At 43.1% G+C, this 20,872-nt stretch overlaps 1 long non-coding RNA gene across 3 annotated transcripts in view; it reads left to right on the top strand.

Moving 5' to 3' along the window:
• The window catches only part of LOC143830194 (uncharacterized), a 96,545-nt gene that overhangs the window by 74,329 nt on the left and 1,344 nt on the right, over window positions 1-20,872 (top strand). The window contains exons 2-6 of one of the 3 annotated variants that reach the window (XR_013228380.1): window positions 3,484-3,533; window positions 4,064-4,351; window positions 12,781-12,868; window positions 13,143-18,386; window positions 19,250-20,768. This is a non-coding gene — a long non-coding RNA (uncharacterized LOC143830194). Of the gene's footprint in view, window positions 1-3,483; window positions 3,534-4,063; window positions 4,352-12,780; window positions 12,869-13,142; window positions 20,769-20,872 lie in introns of those variants that run through there. The other 2 variants (XR_013228378.1, XR_013228379.1) reach the window with 2 other exon arrangements.

The following is a 20,872-nucleotide window of genomic DNA, read 5'->3' as shown; positions in this document are numbered from 1 at the left end:
AAGGGGCTGGGGCGGGCCAGCACTGTGCATAATCGCCACGCTGGACCTTTCGGTCCGCCAGCCCCGACCTACGGTGTCCCTGTAGGGACATCCCACGCCCCTGCAAGCTCCGTGGAGTGGTGGAGCTAGCAGGGGCATTCCCCTGCCCCCGTCGTGGCATGCAGTGGGCGCCCAGCCCCTCCCCACTCCCCACTGTTAATTATTTTAACTAGCAGCAAACTTTTATTTTAACTAGCAGCAAACTTACTTATTAGATTGTGAGCAGCTGTCATTATTGTTTTCAGGTCTCATTGCTAAATATCCAGATAACCAAAGACACTTTGCTTAGGTTGACTGAAGAAGCTACTGCAGTTGTAGTACTGTAACTTCTGAGAACATGATAGTGAATAATTGTATTCTCTTGTTTGTGGTGTTCATCGCTGAGATTCTACTTCAGCCTTTCTCAACTTTTTTACCATTAAGAAACCCCTGAAACATTCTTCCAGTTTTGAGAAACCCAAGAAGTAGTGTGATCGTGCAGAATATGCAGGGCTGCCAGGGCGGTTGGGAACGTCTAGCGCCCACTGTATTTTTTTTACAGCGGGCTTAATTACTCGTCATCCAATAATGTTTTAACAATTTTTAAATACATATATACAAAATTAATTCTCACCCATTTAGAAAACCCTTCCAGAGCTGACACAGAATTAGTCCCAAACAAAGCTGTAGAAAACACAGATAATGCAATATAATGTGGTATTGGATAACCTAGTGAGAGGTGTGACCTTTTCATTGGATTTTTAAAAATTAGATGTTTACACAGGGGAAGGCATATTTGTAGGGCCCTGGCTGGCAATTGCATGTAGAGTCACTAGCTTCTTTCTGACAGAATAAATATGTACCCATGAGGTTTAAAAAGTAGGCCGAAAAATCCATCCTCACACCCTGGGTATTCTTGTGAATCTCTAGTCTGAGAAATAGTCTCAGGATGTTCTGGCTTCTTTCTCTTCATCCTGACACAGAGAAAGAAAGTGAGCTAGATGCAAAGATTTCCATACAGGAAACAAGCCAGCAGCTGCTGGGCCTGGAGGAAACGGAATCCCACGACAGAACCAAGAAACTATGCAGGAAACCCACCTCAAAAACAAGAGGTAGCGACCACCTAGAACCTGGCCATCAGTGACATTTTCATGACTCCTCCCAAACTGACTAAAGATGAGAGCTGACTAAACTTCTCTGAGCTTCTCAAACTGCTGGGAGTATTTACTTTTTTGGATTCCCATTTCTTAAAACTAGCACTTGCAGAGGGAGCTTTTAAGCAGTGTTTTTTTTTTTTAAGCCAATTGTCATGATCTTAGGAGGTGCTTTTCAAGGAAACACAATTTAAACATCAAGGAAACACAATTTAAACATCAACTTTTCAGAATTATGTACATATTTGGAACAGATATTTGTAACACACATAATACACAGGTATACGTTTCTGTTTGAATTGTTACATTAATGTCCAAATCAAGATACCCTTAAAATGTAATATAAATATTCATTTGTAAGTCTTGACCTTCACAATTCACATCTTGGACAAGGTTTGTTCACAGATCTATGTGGTGCTAAAGTCTGTGAACATGCTTACAGTAAATTTCTTTTCGTTGATAAATACATCAGGCACACATGAATAAAAATCCAACAGACTATTTTCTTTGGAGATGTCCCTGAGATTATCACTGGCTTACAGATCTATTATCTCCATCTGAAAATTCTAAAACATTATTTTCTTTCTATGCTTATGCCAATCACTGAGTCTGTTCTGGAATTCCACCTGAAATAGGTTTAGTGCTTCGATGTGTCTTTAAACACTGCATTGTAAATTCCCATCCTTCTCAAATTTTATTCCATTGCAGCATGAGAAGTTTGAAAAATTACTTTCACTAACTGACTTCACAACATGTTTCGCCTTCAGTTCAGAATACATGACAAATACAACCTTTCCTTTTCCCTGCAACCTTAGATTCAATGCATTCAGATTCTCTGTGATATCAGTTAAGAAAGCCAAATTAAAAATCCATTTAGGGTCAGAAAGTACTATTTGGCCTTTTCCTTTCTCCTTGAGAAAGACATCAGCTTCGTGATATGATTCACTGAATTTGTATAGAAGAAGAAGAGCTGTTTTTTTATACCCTGCTTTTAACTATTCAAAGGAGTCTCAAAGTAGCTTACAATTGCCTTCTCTTCCTCTCCCCACAACAGACACCTTATGAGGTAGGTGAGGCTCTGAGAGAACTATCTCCAAGCTGGCTGCATGTGGAGGAGTGAGGAATCAAACCTAGTTCTTCAGATTAGAGGTTGCCTCACTTAACCACTACTCCAAGATGACTCTGGGTATTTCTGCATCCATTAATGTGAAATGCTTAAGTGGTCATTATAGTTCAGCCCCTCCATATGACGTTGTCAACATCCAGCATCTTTTCAGTAACTGGATGGCTACATCCTCCATTTTAAAGTGCTAGTTGGGGAATCGCATAAAGTGGATTCCCCAAACTATTTAGCACGAGCTACAGGAGAGCAACCAACAGAGGGAAGGCATGGAGGCTCAAACACGCTAAAGACGCCTGCCTTGTCCTGCCCTCGGACCCGCCTCCCTCTTCCTTGTTCTTGGGGATGGGAATTTCTTTTTTTAAAGGTCTAACTTCCTGGAGCAACGAATAGGTGGACAAGCATGCAGACAATGCCAGAAATAATCCCCCCCCCCAAGTTGTTACACAAAGCATGCCTCTCTAAAGTCCCCCCCCCAAAAAAAATCAGGAACAAGGCTATTTTTTTAAAGTATCAAGACTCATGACTCCATACGGGATGGTGTTAAAAAAAAGCACTATGCATCTATGATTAGATTCATAGGCATTTAAACAAAGAACTATTTAAAAAAATTAGCGGGCATTGCAGGACCTTTAAAGCAAGGAAAAGGGGATTGGATGCCTGGCTTGATTGACAGGCGGAAGAAAGTTGTGTATAAAGCACGTTGCTCTTTTCTACCATTTCCTGCAGGCGATGTGGAGGGCGAGAAGCACGAAAAGGCGGCAGACTAGAGCGAGACAGCAAAAGTGAGGAGGGACTGGGAGGCAAAATAATGTTTAGTGCTATGCCATTCTGATGATGTAACACTATTTTTGCCAATGTGCGGAAATGCCCTCTCTTTTCTATGGAAGAAAATATTCCATAGAGAAGGCACCACAACAAAAGTCTTGGCTTGGTGGTACTTTGATCAGCAGCTATATGGGAAACAGCCAGGAACAAACACTGGAAGGCAAACTTAGTGAGTATTCTTTTCCAGATTGTATTATTATCCAGGCTGGAGAACTCTCCTCAGAGTGCAAATGCTCACCTCAGATGTCAGGCAGGCTGTACAAGCCACTGAAGTCCACACTGAGGTAGGTAAATATGAATTTTGGTAGCACTGCTAATTAGTAGTCATTTTAAATTTCCCCCTGTCTTTTCTATATTTTACAGGAATACTAAAGGGAGGGAGACAAGCCTATATTTAAACAAAAACAGAACAGGTAAGGAGAGATCCCTTCAGTACCTAACCCCATTTTGCAGCCAGGTGACTTCCAGTGTTTGATATTGGTCAGGAGAAACATCATTCCAATACAGGAAGGGTCTGAATTTAGCCCTGTAGTACACTCTAGTTTTGTTTAACATTAGATTCAGCCCATACTGTTTATGTCAAAGCTTCAAGCAAGTAGCCATTTTGGTATGCTGATAGACTTGTGCACATGAGGACAGCAAAATCTGGCCCTGAACTGAAAATGTTGCTCTTCCAAAGTCTGCCCTGCACTAGAGATGATCTTTCATAATAAAAATGAATAAAAATGTTGAGATGTCAGCTCCGCAGCATCTATTCCCTGCCTCTAACAACTCAGGCTATAAAGCAGGTAATTTGCTTTTCACACAATAGTAGTCTTTGCTTCTGCCTCAGTTGTCCTCAGTCCTGCCTGTCAGTACCACCAATGCATTTGTGTCATTTTGTCTCGCAAGCCAGGCATGTTGTCCATCAGGCTGAATCTCTGCCTCTACCCTCCTTCCCCAGTATGGCCTCTGTCTCCAGATACAAGCAAAGCATTTGCTTAGAAGATGCAGACCCAAATAACAGACCAGATCATGGAAACTGAGGTACTACTTATCAGGAAATACTTTCCAAAGACACTAGAATAACCCAACGGTTGGAAAGTCAGACACTTTGTTTAAATGGACCTCACTTAAAAGCTTTGCTGCATGCTGAAAGTATGACAGGTTTGTGCCAAGCAAAATATTGTGGAGGAGGACATTCCATATCACAAAGAAGGCCCAGCTACTATACCTCGGAAAATGTACTAAGGTAGGACACAGCTTAACTGATCAAGGAGTACCGGCAGGAATAGAAGGTCATTTACGGTGGTTTCCTTACAGGGACAGGCTTGTGTGGTTTCCCTGTTGCTGGTGCAGTCACAGAAGACAGATTCATCACAGCAGCAGCAGGGCTTCTACATGGCAGGTTCCCCTCCCCCAGTCCTCCAGCAGTGGCCATCCAACCTCTTCTGGGACAATGAGGCTTTTCCTTTATTAAAAAAAGAATAGAAAATCTAATTGTAAAATTATGCGTAACTAAGTCTCTGAATTCCCAGCTTTCATATTTAAAATTTCTTCTATTGCCAATTAAAACAAAAAATCCAGTAGCAGGGACTAAATGGCCATGGCGGGGACAGGGAGAATTGCTGCCTCTCTGAACTTTGCTGCCAACATGACAGACATCCAGGCTTTACTGCAATCTTTCCCAACAGTTCTCAGGAAAGCAGGTTTGAGAAGGACTGGGGGGAAGCCAGGAAACTCCAAGAGGTGGACAATTGCAGCTTGCAGTTAGAATCTAATCTGGATAACTGGGTTTGATCTCTCAGTCTTCCACCTGCACCCAGCTGGGTGACCTTGGGCCAGTCAGAGTTCTCTCAGAGCTTTCTCAATCCAACCGATCTCACAGAGTATCTGTTGTGGGATGGCTATTGTAGGCTTCTCTGAGACACTCCTTCAGGTAGTAAAAAGAAGGGTATAAAAAGCCAACTCTTCTTCTTAATACTTGGCTGGGAGAGGCAGCCTATAAATCAAACAAATAAGCTCTGTGGGGAAGCAGCATGGAACCTGGGGCAGATAACCCAATGCAGAAATAGTCTAAATCAGTGGTCCCCAACCTTTTTTAGGCTGGGGACCGGCAGGGCATCGGGCCGCGCCCGCAGGGACCGCGCCCGCGCGGGCCACGCCCACGCTTCGGGCCGCGCCCGCCGGCCGCGCCCGCGGATCGGGCCGCGCCCGGCCGCGCCCGCCGGCCGCACCCGCCAGCCGCGCCCGGCCGCGCCCGCCAGCCGCGCCCGCCAGCCGCGCCCGGCCGCGCCCGCCGACCGCACCCGCGAGCCGCGCCCGGCCGCGCCCGCAGATCGGGCCGCACCCGCGGGCCGCGCCCGCGGATCGGGCCGCGCCGGCGCGGCCTGCACGGGCGCAGCCCGGCCCTCATTCCTTCTCCCCGCCCTCCCGCAGTAAGTAGCTTCCCGGGCCGCAACCTTGCGGCCGGGGAAGTTTTTTACTGCGGGGGGGGGGGGGGCGGGGAGAGGGAGCCGCGGCCCGGCGCCATGGCCTTTGCGGCCCGGCGCCGGGCCGCGGCCCGCAGGTTGGGGACCACTGGTCTAAATTGTCCAGTCCTATACCATTTAGGACTTTAACAGAAATAACTTTGGGTCTGGAAGTAAACTGACAGCCAGTATAATTATTTCAATTTGAAAGAAGTACATTTCCCAAATGAGACATCAGTCAGCAATTTGGCTACTGTATTCTGCACCAATCAAAACTTTTGTCTTTAGACATAGCCTCATGTGAAGTCTATAACAGCAGTCTAATCTAGATACATTCAGAGCATGAATGACTGTGGCTAAATCCTGCCTGTCAAGAAAGGCCACAGATGGTACATCAATTAGTTGGATAAAAGAAATCCTAAACTGGTGCCTGAAGGCAGTTTTGGAGAGGATGCAGCCTAATCAATTGAAACTTAATTCTGATATGATAGAAGTCAGCTGGTGGCTAGGAGGTCTGACTTGGAACTTAAGATGTCATGTGTTCCAGATGGGCTTGCAGTTCCCTTGAAGAAAAAGATTTGCAATTTAGGGTGTTCTTGGATGTGTTTGTTTGATTGACTTTTATACTGCCCTTTCATATGGTTCAGGGCAGTTTACATATAACATCATGGGGGGTGGGGGGGAATACATGGAATGACCTAACATAGGTCAATACATCAACAATAATCCAACAGTAGTTCTGAGTAACAAAATTTCAATGGTCAAACATCAACAAGATAACAGGAATGGTAACTTGGCTATGGCCTTCAGACAGGTCAGACTGGCTTAGGCCATGGAGGGGATGTCTGAGGGGAACCTGTGGATGTTATTTGGGTTTGGTTAGTCTCAGGTAAATGCCTGGTGGAGGAGCTCCCTTTTGCAGGCCCTACAAAATTGTGGGAGTTCAAGCAGGGCCCTGATCTCTTCAAGGAGCTAGTTCCACCAGATGGGGGCCAGGAAAGAGAAAACTCCGGCCCTTGTTGAGGGCACCAACAAAAGCACCATCCTGTCAAGGATGGGCTGATTCCTCAGTCCCCCGATAGCCAGATGGTTGGTGAGCAACACCTCTGTTTTATCTGGCTTAAGTTTAAGATTACTGGCTTTCAGCTAGGCCACAATCACCAGGTTCAGAATCCCATTGCCTCAAGCGGATTAGATGGAAAGGAGAGATAGAGCTGAATGTCATCTATGTATTGGTGACAATTCATTCCAAATTCCTGGATTACCCAGTGGCTTTGTGGAGAAATTGAAAGGGGGGGGGGGATAAGGACAATTTTAAACTGTTTTATGGCTGAAACCACTAACACAACTATATTGAGAAGTACTGGTCATCTGAGTTTCTATCTTCCTCCTCCAGTTACTGCTTCCTGTCTGTTTAAATGTCCTCTTAGAATTAGAACATCTTGGACTTCAGGTCTAAGCAAACTTTGTTGGTCTTAAAGGTTCCACTGGACTCTAAATTAGGTATAAGCAGTGTTGTTGTTGTTTTTAAGTGCCAGTACTCATATATAAGATTATGCCAGTTCCCACCAGTTTCCCCCTCAGTGTTTGGGAGACCCCTGAGAAAAGGTGCCGTTGCTCTTTAAATCCTCTTACCCTCCTAACCCACTCACTACACTTCTAGCATAAGTCCTGTTTCTAATTAAAGATATGGGCCTCCTCCTTGTTCAATTGCCATATAAGTAATGACAGTATTTCTGTTCAGCCTTCTTCTAGATCCACTGAATTAAAGGTAAGAGCAGTTCTCTGTCTAGCTGGTCTGAAACCTGTAGCAAAGCAACAACTGAAAGGCCATGTTCACTGGAACCATAAGCCTCTAACAATTTATTCCTACTGAAGGCAAGGATTAGATCCCTTTAAAATCACATCCTCTCGTTTAGCAGGCTGCAAATGACAATGGTGGATTGTTTAGATAAGGCCTAAACAACTGTGCTGTATCTGATTTCCTCCACCTCCTTAGGTATTTATGCCAAGGCCAACAGTTGTTGTTTTTGCTTCCCCTGCTTCTCTCACTTTTCCTAGGAGGATAATAATGGCCTATGGGGATGACCAGGGCGAGTTCTCAGCTCCTCCCCTTTCCTTCCCTAAGTTAATTTCCCAGGCTTTGATTTACTAATTAGCCACTTCCCCCTTGGTCTGCTTCCCTTTACAAAAGTCACATCTCCTGCCCAATTTATCTCAGCCAAATGAGCCAACAAGAAACAATGCCAGAGAGCATGCAGAGTGCAGCATTCAAGCAAGGAAAGTGTAGAATTTTAATGGCACAGGAAGATGTGGATCAGGGACTGAAAGAGATACAGTTATTGAGTGACCTTTATTTGAAGAGACTTCCTTTACTTTAAGACCATCATATTGCTAGTATTTCTCCATAGGATGTTTATTTAAAAATCAATAGCATGCCTGTCTTTATCTGGAATAATATTGTGTGTGTTTTTAAAATGTCAAGCCCAACAGTGGTATTTACTATTAGGTCTGCTATCTTTTCAGAGTAGTGCTTTGGTGCCTTCAATAGCTCCATCCTATGCAGAAATTTAGTTGGTGAAGCTGTTTCAGACATGCTAGTGCAATGACAAAGGAAAATTGATAATGCTAGATAAATGCTTGTGCATTAAGCAGAAGTCAAAAGAAGCCTGAGAAGTGATAAAAGGAGGAAAGGCTACTTGCCCGTCAAGCTTTCAGAAAGGTAACAGCACTTCAGTAATCTATATTCAAAAGCCCCAATCACTTACCAAAGTGTTCCTAAGAATATGAAATGCTTTGATATGATTGCAAGATGGCAGTAAATTTGGGCTGGTCATTCATCGTCTTCATTGAACAGAAGGCCTTGAGAGGTTTCTAACATTTTAAAGACCACAATAGTATTTTGTAACTGTTTCCAGGATGGGGTATGTTAAAGTAATTAATGCTGGAGCCCAGGAAACAAGTCAGGCAGAAGAAATCAACTGTTATCTTGTCAAGCTATTAGCTTGTCTCACAATATCAGGAAATGGGTCCTTTGGGGCCTAGCCTCAGGAATTGTAGATCCTAATGAAAAACATGTAAACTGCTTCCCACAGAGCTGTCTCTCCCTCTAAGACACCAGCAGTTGTTTGGGGTGGCATAAGAAGGGGAACACTGCTGTGGTAGAGGCACAGTCTAGAGAGCCGAGGTCCAGGGGACAGCAACCATTTCCCAGACTGCATCATCACAAGGTGAGGCAAGCACAGAGCACAGTGGACTTGGAAGGTAGAGGGTTAAACATCCACAAGTTCCCTTTCCTGCTCTCATCCTCCATGCTTTAGATGAGCTGGAATGCATCCTTCTCTGAGGAGATTCCATCCAAGAGTGTTGTAGCTGTATTAAACTTTGAGAGACAGTGCGCTGGCAACGGCCAACAGCATTTGCCTATCCACAGGACCATCTTTGCAAAACATGAGTGGATTATTTTGTAAACAATTTGCACTGTGTTCTAGAACCACATAACATAAAGATGAAGGCCTAGTCTGAAGAGCTCAGCTCCTCAGAGGAAGTTTAACTGTGGGAAATATTTGCTGATAAAGGAAAGAGTAAAAAAATATTTACTGTCATTTTCTGCATGAGCATCTGCTGTCCTTTGGGTCCCACTCTCACAGCTGTGAACTTCCACTGACCCATCAAGTCCTATAAATTCTTATCCTAATTCCCAGATAACAGTTTGGGCAATCTACTCACCTATCCTTGTTTGTCCTATTTCAACTAAAGCCTTCTTTTCCACAGGTTCATTCAACACTGAGTAAAGGCCAAAGCCCTGCATAGGTCAACATATACATCAAACTTGTGCATTCAACATTAGGTTTTATGAGTGTACTCAGTCTATTGCCTGTACATTTCCCAAAATATAAGAAGAAGCACCTTAAGTGGGCCATTTGAGACTGGAAAAACAGGCTGAGTATGCAGGGATGATTTGTGTGTGAGAGGAAGGAAGGGCCTCCAATCTCAGTAGGGGTCCTCTATGGATGTGTATGTGTTGTTGTTATGTTATCAAGTCACTTTCAACTTATTGTAATACCATGAATTAATATGCTTCAGAATGTCCTATTGTTAACAGCCTTGCTCAGCTCTTTCTGAGGCCCGTGGCTTCCTTTATAGAATCAATCAATTTCATGTAGGATCTTTCTCTTTTCCTGTTACCTTCAACTTCTCCTAGCACTCTTGTCTTTCCTAGTGGCTCTTATCTTCTCCCAATGTGACCAAAGTACAATAGCCTCAGTTTAGTCATTTTAGCCTCTAGGAAGAATTCAGTCTTGATTTGATTCTGAATCCACTTATATGTCTTTTGGGTAGCCCGTGGTATCCATAAAACTCTCCTTCAGAATCATGTTTCACATGAATCAACTTTCTTCCTGTCAGCTTTCTTTGTTCTCCAACTTTCACACCCATACATTGTAATGGGGAATACATTTTATGAAGTAACTTGATTTTTTGGTTGCCAGAAATACATCCTTACTCTTAAAGATCTTTTTCAGCTCCTTCATGGCTACCCTTCCCAGTTTCAGCTTCCTTCTGATTTCTTGGCAGTCTTCCTTTTAGTTGGTGATGGAGCCAAGGAATAGAACTTCTTGAAAATTTCAGTTTCTTCAACCTTAAAACTGTATAATTCCCCAGTAGAAATTAATTTTGTCTTTTTGATGTTCAGCTGAAATTCCTCTTGGGCACTTTCTGCATTAGCCTTCATCAGTAGTCATTTCAAGTAAACTCTATTTTCTGCCAGTATTGTGCTGTCATTTGGATATCTCAAATTGTTAATGTTCCTTCCCACAATTTTCATTCCACCTTCATCAAAGTTGAATTCATTTTTCCTCTTATATGCTCCAGAAACCAACATAAATCTTGCCTAGTTTGGCCATAAATTCAACCACAAAATAAATAAAACATGTTACAACATTAGTTTTATTTTTGGCAGAGTTCCTACAGAAGTGGCAACGTGAAAAATATCACCAGTAGTACTTTTGCTTTTCTGTACAGGGTTCTTGTTAGAAAAGTTGAGACGTCTAAAACAAGATGCAGCTGGTACACAATGCAGCTGTGAGAGTTCTCACAGGAACATCTTGGAGAGCTCATATCCAGCCAGTGCTGCATTCTGGATCAAGTTCAAGGTTTGGTCTTCAAGGCCATTCACAGTCTGGGCCCAGCATACCTGAGGGAACTCCTTATGCTCAATGCAGAGCTCTTCGCTGAGCACCCTCCCCTCCCCAAGGCATGGAGTCCGTGTGGTCTATTGAATCTGACAGGAGGGCAGGAGAGTGTGTGTGTGGGGGGGGTCTTAGGGTTTTTGGGCTTATATTTTAACTCTCGATATAAGAGCCAGCTGAGCCGGGAGTTGCGGTCAACAAATATAATAACATAATTGTAATTATAATAAATAAGAAATTATGTGACCCAAAATGATGCTATTGGTAAAACAACTGTTCCACAAGAAAGGTAGGATATAAAAATATATGTATTATTATTATATTATTATTCATTTAAAAAAAAATATTTTTGTATATGCTTGGCTCCTGAGTACCTCAGGACCCAAAACCGTTAACAACACAGGACACACCTGAGTTCGACAGTCTGATTACCCCCCCCCCCCCCGCCAATAAAAAAACCCTATAAGATCCAGGCAGAACTCACAAAGCTGTTTTTTTGCAGAAATATATCAGAATGATTTTTTATTTAGATTACTCCTTAATATTACAGAGGATTGTAGCAAGCATCTGAAATGGAAATCAGTATAATTTGAAGTTCCTAAAATGCAGTACGACAAAAAAGTTCAGTACTTTTAAATGCCTACTGCTGCCTCTTTATTACCACATTATCTCCCTTTCCAGTGTTCAGAGGACAGTATCAGCATTTAAATTGGGGCTCTCCAACATGGTTTGCATGCATGTCAGTCATTAATACTTCCCTAGACACCCACTGAACTTTTCACAAATGATTTATGTGACAGACAGCACTTCTTTTTATCCTTTAGCTGGCGATTGGTAGGGCACATTGTCCTCTTAGCCAATACGCTACTGTAGGTGCCGCTGGATTTTTTTGCCTTGATTATAATATGTTTCTACTCTTGGTGATTGGTGGCAGTAGTTTTGGCCATATGGATAGTCAATCGCTGGTTTCTAAGGTCTTCCTTGATCTGTTTAAGCCATGTTTTCTTTGGTGCCAGTTGTTGGATCTTCCATTCAGTTGGCCGTTCTCCCCAGAGGAATTTGAGGCAGTCTGCTGGTGTTCATTCTGCAGACATGGCCAAACCATTGCAGTCTGCGCTTTTGGATTTGTTCTTTAATTTGTGGTTGGTTGTAACATTTTGTCCAAATTGTTTCATTTCGATTATGATCACATAAATACACCCAGAATCTTTCGCAGGCATTGCATTTGGAAGGTATTGTGTTTGTTTATGTGAGGTTTTGGTAAAGTACATGTTTCTGATCCATATGGATTGACAGGATTAGTGTCTGGAAGAGACAAACTTTGGTTGTGAGAGAGATGTTTGTCTTCTTGTAGAGGCACCATTTGAGTGTGGCAAATACTGATGTTCCTTGGCCAATCCTATTATGGACTTCAGTGATAGATGAGCCTAAGTATTTAAATTCTTTGACTTACTCAATTTGGGCTCCATTGAGGTATACATTTGTCAGCGATCCATTTGTGGTTATGACTTTGGTTTTGTCCACATTTATTTTTAAGCTGGGTGATGCAGGCAATGCCATAGAGGATGTTAGCAGCCTCTGATCTATATTGGAGAATATGGTGCTATCATCTGCAAACATTAGATCTGTCAAAAAGTTGTTCTGGCCATATTGAACTCCACATCTATTCTTGAATACTGTTCTCATACTGCCATCAACTACGATGGTAAAAATTAGGGGAGAGGCCACATCTCCTTAGTGCACTCCAGTCTGGATGGTGAACTTAGAAAGCTCATTTCGAATTCGCACTTGGCTTGCTGAATCATCATATGCTGTTTGGAGAAGTGTGATTATTTTGGAGGGCACATTTTCAGTTTCTAGTACCTTCCATAGAGAAGGCCAGTGGACACAGTCAAAAGCGGATTTGAAGTCAATACGGACGATGACAGTTCTCTTTCTGCACCTAATTCTTTCCTCTGCTAGTTGTCAGATGGTGAACATTGATCGATGTAGCCTAAATCCTGCTTGCTCTTCTCTACTAGTCTTGTGATGTTCCCGTAGCCTTGATTGTATGATCTTCATGAGTGCTCTGCTAATAACTGACAAGATGAACAGCACTATAATAGTAAGGTAAGTGCTGAAGAAACAGCAACAAGTAAGTGAAGGGTTAAAATTGTATTTATGGCTACAATGAGCTTTAATGCCATTAAAGTAATAAAGTTGCCATTTTGAATTCTACTGTGGCTGTGGTGTGAAGTTTGCAAAGTGAGAAAAATCACAATGATTTTACAGCAGGGAAGGGCCACAGTATCTGTTCCACCCACATCCCCCACCCCCACATCCCTCACCCCCAGTGCTGATGCTGGCACTGACTAAAGCCACCAATCCTGTCTGCATTCTGTAGGTTGGTCTGAATCTAGACCGAAAGGAGTCTAAGGCAGATGAGTTACCCTGGAAGGCCTGGAGTTGTTCTGGCACCACCTTTTTGATCAGGGAGGTTAGTTTGGAGACGGTGATAACTGACCAGGAGCTTAAAAGACTTTGTTTGCTGATTACCTTTGGGCCAAAATAACTACCTGTAGCCTCTATCCATACTAAAGCAGGTTTCCTTGAATGGATCTGCCCTTCATCAAGTGGACCCATCATTTCCAAGATTCACCATGGTTATACAAACACTTTAAAAGTTTCAGATTTGGTGGAGAACTTGAATGAGAAGAGGAATAGCTTGAAGGAGAAGAGAGGCAATCACATAGCAGAAGGCACTAAGAGAATGACAGGCAATGTAAATCCCCAGATGATGACCCCAGGATTGCTAACACAGCAGTGCAAGAGCAAACAAACTGAATAACTGGCTAGAAAAGCAGTGATCTGTTGACATTCAATATTGCTGGACCTAATAAATGAAGAGAAGGGGGGTTCCTGGGCTGTCTACATCTCTCTGTAACAGGATAGTCATGGGACAGCTTTACAGATGTACTGACCTATGAATCTGCCCAGCTATGGAAGCCACCCTTATGCAGCTGGTCTTAGTATGAACCCAGCAAGAATGTTCCACTTGGACTACAGTCGAGAAATATGGAAACGAGTCAGCATTTTCCAATCATTTTTGATAGCATGAAGGGGGACAGACAGTTGCATCCTGGAGAAATTGTGTCATGGAAACAAAATAAGTAGTTTGTATTTCTGAGAAATGTGCACTGTTCCCTCCCTCCTGACTGCCCACTTTTGGGGCTATCACCCTTTAAAAAAATGAGCCATGCTCTGGAATTTGACAGTACAGATTAAGCAGGTACTTTTTCTCATTATGCATTTTTTCTTCCTTTTTGAACTCCAGAACTGCTGTTTAAAAGACCAGTTTGTTTGCTTGATTGAAGTGGCAGCTCTGGGCTTTTCTGGTACTGGCACTGATGTCTGAAAAGATAATTGTATAATTAAATGTGGCATGCCGGGTTCTATTCTGCGCTCCCCCACATGCAACCAGCTGGGTGACCTTGGGCTCGCCACGGCACTGATAAAACTGTTCTGACCAAGCAGTGATATCAGGGCTCTCTCAGCCTCACCCACCCCACAGGGTGTCTGTTGTGGGGAGAGGAAAGGGAAGGCGACTGTAAGCCGCTTTGAGCCTCCTTCAGGTAGGGGAAAGCGGCATATAAGAACCAACTCTTCTTCTTCTTCTAAAAACACACACAAAGTATTTCTAGATCATTACAATTGCCTATCCTGTCTCTTAAGCTAGGCAGGCAAAGGAAAGCATGAAAATATTATCATATTTTGGTCCCACTCCTCATCTGAGGACCTCAGGGCAGTCTTCACTATTCTCTCTTTCATCTTCCTAGCAACACTATGGGTTGAAATGGGCTAAGAGTCTGACTGGTCATCCAAGGAGTGTCTTGGCTGAGTGAATACAGCCTTCGGACTGCTATCTTATCTATGCTTTACAAATAATCTGTTACACAGACCATGCTATAAGACCTTCCTGTTCACACATTTCACCACAACAGCATGTCTGGGGAAAGGCTGGAGTTCTATGTCCAGAGAGAGAGATTAAACAAAACAAAACCTGGCTTTTCATGTGAAGAGACTGGGGCCACCTGGTGGCAAAATCTGAAACAATGGCCAAACAGGAAGAGGATACTGTGGGAAGGAAGGAAGAACAGGTTGGAGGGTGCCTAGTAATGAGAGGGATGATTGAAGGCCACCCTTATTTGCTGTGGTCTTCAGCTTTAGTCTCCTTCCTGTTTTGTCTGTTCTCTGGGCTTTGTTCAGCTGCTGTTTCCTTCCCCAGGATGCATGTGGCCTCTCAACAAAGAGTACTGGGGAGTAGCTCCAGGATATAACCTCACTGTGTTTTGGCAGCAGTCTATAAGGTGGCTGTACAATACTTATTTGGTAGTGGCGAGGCATATTCTTATATATGCTTACTATAAGAGTTCTTTGATTGATTGTCCTATAGCCCTCTAGAAGCAGGAAATTCTGTTCATTGAACACAGTAAGCAATTCTGCTGAGAGTGTCTGTTCTGAGTTGTTCCTGAGCCAAGCAGTCATTTGTTAGTTTCCATTGCTGGGACAGGTTTCTGGTGGACTACATTTCCCATGCTACCAGTTAGGACTGGTCCAGGTTTTTATAGGCCTGAGGTAAGAGATTATAACCAGGCCCCCTTTCTCACTCTAAGTTCCTGTTGGAAAGAAACAATGGGAACAAATGAAGTAAACAAATGTCTCAAAAGAGGGAAGTTAGAAAAAGGTACAGTGTCTCAGTCAAGATTACACGGTGACCATGATGACTGAGTGATGATTTTTTTCAAAATCTAGCATTGTCTAACACTACCACATCAAGTGGTCCTCACTGATCACTTTTCATTTCCAATCTAGTACATGCTGTCAGTAAACCAGTGCAAAGGCTGGTTATTACTGGACAATGTTTTGTTACAATATGATAAAGAATGTGAACGTGTAGTGTTTCAAATATAAAATTAGATCTCATGGGTCATGCTACTTCATTAAAAAGAATTAACCAGAAACAACAGAAAAATACCTGATTTATGCAGCAGAATGTAATCTCACATTTGATAATCCTAAAAAGTACAATGCATCAGAAAATCTCAGTATTTTTTAATATATAAACGTTGGGGATTGCTAAGACCAAGCCATCTCAGTTCTGTGTCAGCTTTTCACTATCAAAGGTATAAGCAGCAACACCTGAATTCCTGGGCCCATTCTGCACAAGTTAAATGTAGTAGGAGTGTGGCAAATTGTAAACGCTACTAATTTGCAGTTACGCAGGACGTCGCACACAATCTGCCACACTCCTAAAACAGACCCGTGAAAAGCGCTTCGTTGTAGCGCTTCCAGGGAAATTCCCAAAAGTGGATTCACCCTCTGGAAAGCGCTACACTCTTGCAAACAATCTGCAGCAGTTTCAAAAAAGTTCTGTGCGTTCCCATTGTTGCGGTTTCAGCAAAGTCCCTCCCCCTGGCTCTCTCCTCTGAACTTCCGGTGAAGCGATCGCCATTTTTTTTTCTCGGAGCGAGCGGAGAGCAACGAGCTGACGAGCCTTCATTCACCCAGCGAGGCTTCTTCGGCTGCAGTCCCTCCACAGAGCTGCTTTAAAGCTCCCCTAAGTTACCAAGCACAACACAGCCCCGTTTGCAAGTTCCCGTGCACAGGGGGGGGATTTGTTTTTCACTCGGGGGAGCGTGGCAACGATGAATCAGCAGCTCACATACCAGCGGCCAGCTAGATGGGTCTCTACGTTAGGAGGAATCAAGGCATATTCGTTGCAACGTGTGTTTTTCTTTTCTTTTTTTAAAAAAAACTGTTCTTAAAGGGAAAGGGGCTTTTCCGGAGCATGGTAACAACCGCCCATTGGCTGCTCGTTTGATTGATGGCCAGGGGTGGAACAAAGCACGAAAAAAATCGTTTCCTTTCTAGCAATTTTTGGTGAGACTGGAAACCTGTGGGAAATTATTGAAACGCTACTGGATTCCACTACAAAGGCAGGTATGCGTTATGCCGAATTCCACTTTTAAATCCCGTTATTTCTTTCTGCAAGCAATTTGCCACATTGATCCTTGTGCGGAATGGGCCCTGGTATTTACCAACTCTGATTGAATATGCCAGGTCCCAGAGTCGAATAACAGGTCCTGGGGGTAAGAGAAGTGTTTGGGGCCTGGAATGACAGCCCCCAGTGTGGAGTGATGGCACATGGGAGTAGAAGTGTTGTGGGACTGGAATAACTAGTCCAAGGGTGGAGTGATGGTTCCTGTGATTAAAACCAGTGCTCTGCATCTGTAATCACAAAATTTAGAGCAGCATGAAATACCCTATCCTGATTTTCAATCATAGAGGCTGTCATTCTACTCTTGGGGCTGTCATTCCAGTCCCACAATCCCTCTCTTGCTCCAAGGGGGTCATAATTCCACTCTGGAAGCCATCATGCCAGTCCTAGAGCAGTTTGTCTGCGGCCAGAGACCTTCATCCAAAATCCATTATGCATTTTCATTGCAACTTGTTTTGTGTTGTAACCAGGGATGCCAGTCAACACGTAGAATCTGGGGATACCCTCGAATTGTAGCTCATCTCCAGGTTAAAGGGATCAGTTCGCCTGGGGAAAATGGATGGTTTGGAGCAGGGGTAGTCAAACTGCGGCCCTCCAGATGTCCATGGACTACAATTCCCAGAAGCCCCTGCCAGCATTCGCATTGCCAGCGATCAGTTCGCCTGGGGAAAATGGATGGTTTGGAGGGTGGATTCCATAGCATTATACTCCACTGAGTCCCTCCCAACTTCAAATCCCACCCACTCCTGGCTCTACCTTCAAAGTCTTCAGGTATTTCCCAACCCTGAGTTTAGCTGTAACATATTTCAGTAGATCCTATGCAAGTCAATTGACATTCCCAGATTCTGTTATATTGAAGAAGATTTCAAAGCCTTTCCCATTGTTCCCAATGGGCAATTCTATCCTTCATTTAGTACATCCTGCAGCAAATACACCAAATTCCCCCAAATCACACAAGAGTAAATACTGTATGTGGTCAGTAAGCTACAAGGGGAAAGCTGGAGAGAGGGGACAGAGGGGGAGAGAAGAGCTGGGAAAGAGATTATGTCTCTTATCTCCTTCAGTTGATTCCTCCATACTCCATTCCCTAGCAAGAACCCACCACTGTGAGTTAGCCCTCCGGCAGCTCTTGTTGGTCAGCATGTGACCATCTAAGCCCCCTTGTGATGCCAGTTGTGTTACCAGAACATGACTCCACTTCTACCAGAACAATTTCAGAGGTGCTGGGAATTAGATAAGGAACCGAAGGGAAATTTGGTTGTTATAGTGCAGAAAATGACCACTCAAAGAGTTGGTTTGAGATATACAGGCATGCTAGAAAAGAGTCAGATTCAATCACGTGTCTAACCTAGAAATTGGATGTTTTGGGCAGTATTTCTAAGAATAAGCTCTCTCTGTGACAACATTGTGTTGAACTGTATTTCAGACCCTCTGAAGTATTTGTATGATAGATATGCGAACTACTGGTTCAGTCTCTATATACTATTACATATTGATTCAGAATGATAATTGTACCTTGTTTTTGTTTTTAAAACCAGACACAATATTACAATTTATTAAACTGGAAACAATGTCCAAATCTTCCTACTGGTGAGTATCATACTTTGAAGCCTAGGGAGTGGGGAGAATCAGACAGCTTTGTCCTGGACAACCTGATCACTTAGTAACAGCATTAACAAATCCTAGCTAGAAGAGAGCTTCTGAGCCTTTAAATGTCATGTGACAGGGAAAGGGATAAACATCCATTACTCTTGTAACAGTCACTCTGTAATGGCTGAAACCCTGCCTGTCAGAATTCTCCTTCCCATACATCTATTTAAATTAACCTCTTGTTAATATATGTCAGCAGTAGCAATTTCGTCAACTGATCAGAGTTCTGTTCTGCTGCCAGCCACTGGGGTCTGGCCTACTGTTCCAAAACAGCTATATTTTTGCCTCCAGCTTTAGGAAGATAAAAAGCTGCATGCTCACTCATCCATATATTTACTTTTTATTCCTCCATCACAGGAACTCAAGACAACATACACTGTTCTTCTTTTCCCCCATTCTCCCCTCAGACTAAGTGACAAAAACAAAGGACCAAATGGCAAAAACAAAAGGGTGTCTTGTGGTAACTTAAAGAGGATAAGACTTAGTGTTTACCACACCACAAGACTCCTTCTAGGTTTTGTGGCAAGAAAATAACAAAATTATGCCACATGAACAGTCACAGAGTAGAGGCGCTGATCCTAATTCACTCACATTAACCCCTCTAATCACAGTGGTTTGCCATGTCTTTGATACAATATTAGGTTTCTGACAATTAAAGGCCTCCAGAAGAAACCATAAAACACTAATGGTCTTGGAGACCCAAGAGTTGCAACTGCAGATTCTGATTTTGAGTAATCAAGGGTACTAAAAGAACTTGCAAATGTCATCTCTGTCCATTATCTTTGAATCTTCTTGGAGAACAGATGAGGTGCCAGATGACTGGAGGCAAGCAGATGTTGTCCCCATCTTTAAGAAAGGGGAAAAGGAGGCTCCGGGTAACTAGCGACCTGTCAGCTTGACATCTATAGCTGGCAAAATTTTGGAATATATCATCAAACAGTCGGTGCTTGAGCAGCTGGAACAGAGAGCTGTGATTTCTAAGACAAAGCATGGGTTTCGCAAGAACAAGTCATGTAAGCCCAACCTTATCTCTTTTTTCGAAAAAGTGAGTACCTTGCTGGATCAGTGGAATGCTGTGGACATAGTTTATTTGGATTTCAGTAAACTGTTTGATGAGCAGAGTTGTTCTTTCTTGCCCCGGCGGGATGGACCAGATACAATGTGATGTAATTAATTTGAAAGAAATTCCGTCTAAACATCTGGAAGAAGTTCCTGACAGTTAGAGCGGTTTCTCAGTGGAACAGGCTTCCTCAGGGGGTGGTAGGTTCTCCATCTTTGGAAATTTTTAAACAGAGGTTGGATAGCCATCTGACGGAGAGGCTGATTCTCTGAAGATTCAAGTGGGGGCAGGATACAGTGTCAGTGATAGGGTTATGGGTGTCATGCCTAGTGCAGGGGGTTGGACTAGATGATCCGGCAGGTCTCTTCCAACTCTATGATTCTATGGTGGTTTGGCATGCTGTAAGGGAGCAACGATACTGATTTCCCCTGTTTAGTTAAAGTGCATGGTAGAAGCGTTGTGTGTGCCTACAAATAAGTGTGATTTAAAAGGATGCTCACAAAAGTGACTTCTCATGAATAGTTGTGTGTGTGTGCCTTTGAATGAAATTGCAACTCAAGAGTCGTTTAATGCTGCTCATTCTATATGGGGAGGGGGGTAGGAGAATATTATTGAGTCATAGCTAGCTTATGGTAACCCTGCAGGGTTTTCAAGGTAAGAGACATTCACAGGTGGTTTGACATTGCCTGGTCCCATGTCATACCCCTAATATTCCTTGGAGGTTTCCCATCCAAATACTAGCCAATGCTCCCCTGCTTAGCTTCCAAGATCTGATGGGACTGGGCTAACCTGGGGTATTCCAGATCAGGATTCATTCTCTGTAATACAACAGAAGAAGTCACAGAAAGAGCAGGCTGTTGCTGAGTCCATCAGGTATAGATAGCTAAGACCATCCCATTCTTCAGCCATGTCACTTCTTAGAACCTTTAAGGGAGAATTTAAAGGAAAGGCTGTGGGCAACAATGTACTTGAACTTTTTTCTTTCCTAATAGTGACACACATATTTCAGGTAGCAGCTACTGCCCAATTACCTTGCTGACTCTGAGCTACATTTTTAATACCATGCAGGGGCAATAGTCTTGGAAATGGAATTATGTTGGAAAGGGAAGTGATTTGGCACATACTTTCATTCTTAAAACAGCACTCTCAGTTTCTGAATTCTTATAACTCCATTTTTCACTCTGAACTAAATGATAGATTTTTTGACTCTGTATAGCAGCAGTATATATAAAATGTTTAGCATTTCTGGTTCTAAGAGACCAAGAGGGTTTTTTTGGGGGGGGGGGGAGGGTGAAATGAGTCAAGTTGCATGCTAGAGCTAAAACTGGTTTTTAACTGTAGCCATAGAATTTAGGTGTAGATTTGG

The sequence above is a fragment of the Paroedura picta genome, chromosome 2 (assembly GCF_049243985.1).
Source record: "Paroedura picta isolate Pp20150507F chromosome 2, Ppicta_v3.0, whole genome shotgun sequence".
NCBI lineage: Eukaryota > Metazoa > Chordata > Lepidosauria > Squamata > Gekkonidae > Paroedura > Paroedura picta.
This window is presented reverse-complemented; position numbering and strand designations above follow the sequence as displayed.